Source organism: Acartia tonsa, chromosome 11 (genome assembly GCF_053477335.1).
Source record: "Acartia tonsa isolate MP-2025a chromosome 11, ASM5347733v1, whole genome shotgun sequence".
Lineage (NCBI taxonomy): Eukaryota > Metazoa > Arthropoda > Copepoda > Calanoida > Acartiidae > Acartia > Acartia tonsa.
In genome coordinates, this window is record NC_137270.1 from 19,136,886 (window position 1) to 19,142,885 (window position 6,000).

Consider the following 6,000-nt stretch of genomic DNA (forward strand, 5'->3'; position numbering starts at 1 on the left):
CATATGGACTTTCTGGTAATGATTATATAGTTGCCATGCTTCTTTAATCATACCTTACTTTTAAAAGAATCATATTATGAACCTAGTAATACTGTCTAACTTTTTATCTTTGTGACGTAACAAAAATCGAAGGATGAGAGGGGAGATGGGAAAGGAAACCCCTAAAAAAGAGATGGATTTTTGTTACGTCACAAATATAAAAAGTTAGACACTATTACTAGGTTCTATGTAATGGACGGACCTATCCTAATCGTAGAATAGTTATTTCTCGCATCGTATTGTAAACGGCTTTCCGCGGATATAGAATGTACAATCAAGAGATTAAAACTAGTGTTTTTAGCTCTGAGGTGCCGAAGGCACCGGCTAAAAAAACTGTTTTTAATCTTATGATTGTACATTTTTATATTCGTAGAAAGCTGGATATAATACGATGCTAGACATAGTTTTTTCGTATGGATGAGAACCGGTTTCTATCCACCGGATTCGAATGAATACGAGAAAAGCTTTGCTTTAAACATTAAACTGAGAGCTACTCCAGGAAACTGATCATTTCAAAAACTAAATTTGATGATTTTTCCGAGGAGTAGGGAAAGCGTCAGGGATTTAAAGGGATAAGACAATGGACAATAAATTAATGAACATCCCAGGTTTGATAAACAAAATTGTCCCCTCTGTAAACAAAAGGATAGTCAAAAGTTTGAAAACTGCTAGTTTCGATTAACCAGTCAAAGATTTTAAGGTAACGAATAAGATAGTAAGTTTATAACACGTTGGGTATCAGCATAATTTACAGTCCAATGTCCCCTCCCTCCTTGGGAAAGTGTAGACTCGAGGTGTAAAATACCAGGAGGGGGGGGGGGGGTCATTTGAGAGTCATCATTGGGGATGAACATTAATTTATCGGCCACTGGCTTATCCCTTTAGATCTCTGATAGACTCGAGGTGTAAAATACAATAAAATATCAGGAATCCATGGATATGAAGTAAAAAATTCTCCAATATTTTAGGATTTATAAAAAAATAAGAAGTAATCCAGGAATAAAGTATTTCCAACAACAACCGAAATAAATAAAGATTTGGGTGGTAGATAAAGAAATCACCACTATGACACAAAAATGCTAAAATCACGAAATATTTTTTTTTCTCGAATAAATTTAGTTATTTGGTTACAGCTTGATGAATATAAGAACAACTGGAGGGCAGAAAAATAGCCTAAAGTCACTCAAACACTTAAATCATGAAATAACATTGCCCAAAACAACCACGTAACCAACTGGAAAATTCTCTAAAATGGAGAATCCAATCGGTTCAGTAGTTAATTAGCTCTTAAGCTACAGACAAAATACCGTACTACTTTATATAATAGTATATTGGGGAAGAATAAAGAAAAAAGAAAAAAAAGAAAAATAATACGTCTTGTATTTTGAAGGTATATTATAGCAATAAGTAGCAAAATTAATCAGAGTTAACAATGAAATACAATTTTAATTATATTACGTGATGTCGTTTTTAATACTTCATTAAATGATTTTTTAAAACCTAAATTTTACTTATTATGCCCTATCCCTCGCAATCCTGGTCGAAAATATGCCAGTCAGGAATATCAAGTCAAAGTTTGAATCTTCAAAGCACAAGAGAAACACTTTTCTAGCTAAATATTTCCTGTTCAGAAGTCAAGAAAAAGTTGCTTTTCATTCTTCATTTCATTATTAAAAGCGAAGCTTTTTATAATTAATGTTAGTTTGTGCTTTCGTACATCCATCCATAAGTAACTTATTGTTGTTAATTTAGGCATGTTAGAATTGTTTTAACGATTTTAAACTTGATATGATGATTCATGTAATAGTTAAGTATAACGTAGCAACTCTGTATGTCTATTAAAAACGTGAATTTAGTTTTTCAAAGCAATATTTTATGTATTATTAGCGGCTACACTCCTAGCATCTAGGAATTCTCTATTCGGAGGAAAAAGGAAAATAGCCCTAAACCAAACTTAGACATAAAAATCATTTAGCCTAAAACCATCCCGAGACCTATAAGAAGCTTTACTGTAAAGGAGAACCATATCGGTGCAGCGGTTAGCGAGATCCTTCGCTACAGACAAAAAAAGCTTACTACTATATAAAATAGGATAATCATCCTATATACCCCAATTTTGGAATATGATAAATATGTTAATACTCTAAATTTGTTAATGTTTTTAAGTCTAACCTCTTAATAAGTAAGATTTGACTTTATGGATATTGCCATCAATGTGAAATTATGATATAAGTAGCGCAGCTACTATCATATAATAGTAATATAAATCTATAGAAATGATGATACCTCACAATTATTAAAAAATTAAACAAGACGTTTTCGTCTTAAAAAATTTATTTTATAATGTTAGAAATCTGATATTTCAGTTTAATTTTATTTTATAAAATTACTATTTAACAAATGCTTTGTTTAGTTCAAACTAACAAAAATTCAAAAAAAAAGTGTCAAGTAACAAACACAATTTTCTTAATTTAATTAAAAATATCATCTTTAAAAGCGACTATTTTCTACATTACGTGTGTGCTCGTCGATCCGATCCATCCTCATTTTTGACCCCCCCCCCCCTCCTCTGTTATCTCAGCTTCTATTAGAGCTAGGTGGAAAAAAATTTTGTGCATATCCCCTGTTTGATAAAGATTTTACTTTAGGTCATTCAAAGTCATAGTTTACTTCCTTCGCACTTTTACTTAAAAAACTTTGTTTTAGGTCTGTTTACTATAATTTTTTCAATAAAAAGCATTGCATCTTAGTAATTTTATATTATTCTAGCATCTTATCAAAAAAAGTCAATGAAAATTGATTTTAAATATTTTTTATGATTCCTGTAAAACAGTTCGAGGGAACCGGGAATTTTTTATGATCCATTTAAAAATAACTTATAAAGACTATGTTTTAGAAATTTTAGGACTTTGAAATAAATCTTATTATAAAATATTCGTTTTATTTGTAGAACTTCTTTTTATGGAAGCTGTCATTTCTTTTAAATAAAAAGATTTGTTTCAGATAAAAAAATCTAATTATTTTTAAAATTCTAATTGGGAGAACAATAACATATTTTTATTGTATAAAGGGAATAGTAGCTTATGCAATAATTCGTAAAATTGTGAGCAAGCTTCCAGTCAAATGTGCTTATTAAGTCTAACTGTTCTTAATGTTGACCAAACTTAAAGTATAATCAAAGGCATATTTAAAAGCAGTTTGATCTAATAAGCGCATTAGACTGGAAGCTTGCTTACAATTTTACGGACTATTGCGTAAGCTACTATTCCCTTTATATAAATTGATAGGTAACTAAAAGCTAAAAATTAATAATACTTTTTTATACTTGTATAAGTAAATAAAAAAATTTTTATTGTAAATTTAATTAATAGGCGCATTTATTCTATAATTAAGATGTTATGAAAACTGGTACAAAAATTTTCAAAATTGAAAAAGAATCTTAAGAGTTTAAAATCAAAAGAACAATTCTAACATGCTTATATTACGAAAAGAGCTAATAATGACTTAAGGACGGACGTTCGAAACCTTATTAAAACCTTCGCTATTAAAAAGAAAAATAAAATTGCTAAGAAAAATAACATAAAAGAAAGATTATCCCAAAACATAAAAACATAAGTTTGCAGTCTCTAATACTTTTAGCGGTATTATTATTATTAAACTATTATACCAAATCCTCACCCCCTTTTCCCCCCATATTATATATCTTCTCCTTCTGTCCACCTTCAAAGATAATTCATTATTAAAAGCAAAGCATCTTTAAATTAGGGCCTTTCTGTAGGTTTCAGTATGTTTATGCTTTCAATTATTAGATAATATATAAAAATATGTCGTTAATTACATAGCTTAAATGCAGGATATTTGATATTGATATGATTTATTAACGAGATTCTACCCAGGGATCTAGAGGGATAAGACAATAGCGGATATATTGATGTACATTCCAAATGAAGACACACAAAATTACTCCTTTTGTATTATACAATATACAATTAGTGGTTGAAATGTTTGGTCACTGAACTTAATAATGAAACAACTAATTAAAATTAATTAAAAGTCCCCAAATGTATTATTCCAACGAATAAAAAAAAACGTCAATAAAAAACTTTGTGAACTAGTGTAATAAATAGTCAAATGTCCCCTCCCTTTCTGGATACTTCCCCAGTTTCTTGGTACCAAATCGTCACACGAATCACCATTACAAAAATATTTAATTGCAAAGCTATTTAAAACTATGCCTTCAAAAATGTGTTGAATGTTTTCATTCTTGTAACATATGAATTGAAGAATATTGTATGAACAATGTGCTCAATGCCCCGTGCTACATTCAAACATTCTCATAACTATACTTCAAAACTATTTTTATGGCTTAAGTTTTCTCGCCCCCTCCACCCACTCTCCCCACTCTCTTTATACTAATATTTTCTTCTTATTAAACGTTTTTTTAGTGTACATACATTAGAGTGTCCTTAATTTCTTTATTATTTGAATATATTTTTGTTTATAAACCTTTAGTTTTTACCAATTGATAAGACAGTAAGCAAGAATTGTATTAAAACCACTATTATGATAAACAAAACTGCCCCTTCTGTGAATTAAGCCATTAAATGAAAGAACATTATTAACTATTTTGCAAAGTTTTTTTTTAATTTCAAATGCTTTCAATTATGAAAACGGGAATAAAATCATTGAGGAACCCAGTCAACTAACCTTAAGAAGGAAAGACATGAAACGGAAGTCCTACTAACTTTGTACAAGACATATTCTAAAATGTGAAACATTGTATTTCCAAACATGACACCCTATCAAACATGTGTATAAATGGTCAGGAATCAAAGAGATAAGACAATGGTCAATAAATTGATGAATATTCCTTATGATGATATGCAAAATTACCCTGTAGATTACAATTAGTTGTTAAAAAATTTGGACACTCACCTAAATGCGCCAATGAATCAAAATTCATCAAAGTCGTTAAGGCATCGAATAGGAAAACGTTCTTTGGGGATTAGTGTAATAAACAGCCGAATGTCCCCTCCCTCCCTGTTAAATGTTCCTTCCTACTTATCGACGGCGCCGGATATAATATTAGAATTTTCCTTCTTAAGGATTACTACATGGAGAGTTTTATAAAATCTGTGAAATCATTTTCGCACTTAATCAGAATTATCAGAATCGCATATTGTTACAACAGTAATACTTATTTATCGTAATGTATTATAGACAGCCTTCTCCGGATATCAAAATGAAAACTTATAACCCATTATGTTAGCTAAAGGCCCCTTGGGGCTAACAAAACTGGAATTAATATCATTTTTTTCTAATCTTTGTAAAAACTGGCTAAAATCCAATGCATTTTTAGAATGGATTAAAACAGGTTCTAATCCAGATGATATTCGTCGGTATCAAGGCTTTACTGGAAAATCTCTTCATTTATGCTTCGATTTTTAAAAGCTAAGCTTTTCTACAACTAGGGTTGGTCCGTACCTCCAAAAGTCCGTACGTCTGTACGTAACGGATAGCTCTTTTCGTTCATTTACGCATATTAGAATTGTCCTATCGATTTCAAACTTTGCATAATGATTTCCATAGGAGATAGGTACGAGTTAGAAAGCAAAGCAACTCTATAATCTTTAACAGAAAGTCCGTACGTCTATTTTAAATATGTAGCTTTTTAACTTTTTAACAACAAATTTTTTCTTGATAAAATTATCCAATGGTCTGATTTTTGAAATACTGATTCATAGGACAACAAAGTGCAATGTTATCAGCGAAGCATCTCTATAATCAAGTCCTAAAATGTAAGTATGTCCATAAAACTTATTTGTATTTAAGAACCCTTTCAACAAATTAACTTAAAAATTTGTTTCGAAATTATAAATTATATTTCTGATCATTCAGTTCTGACACTCTACAAGTGTCAATATTCGTTTGCCTTACCGTTTCAGAGCTTCGCTTGTATGG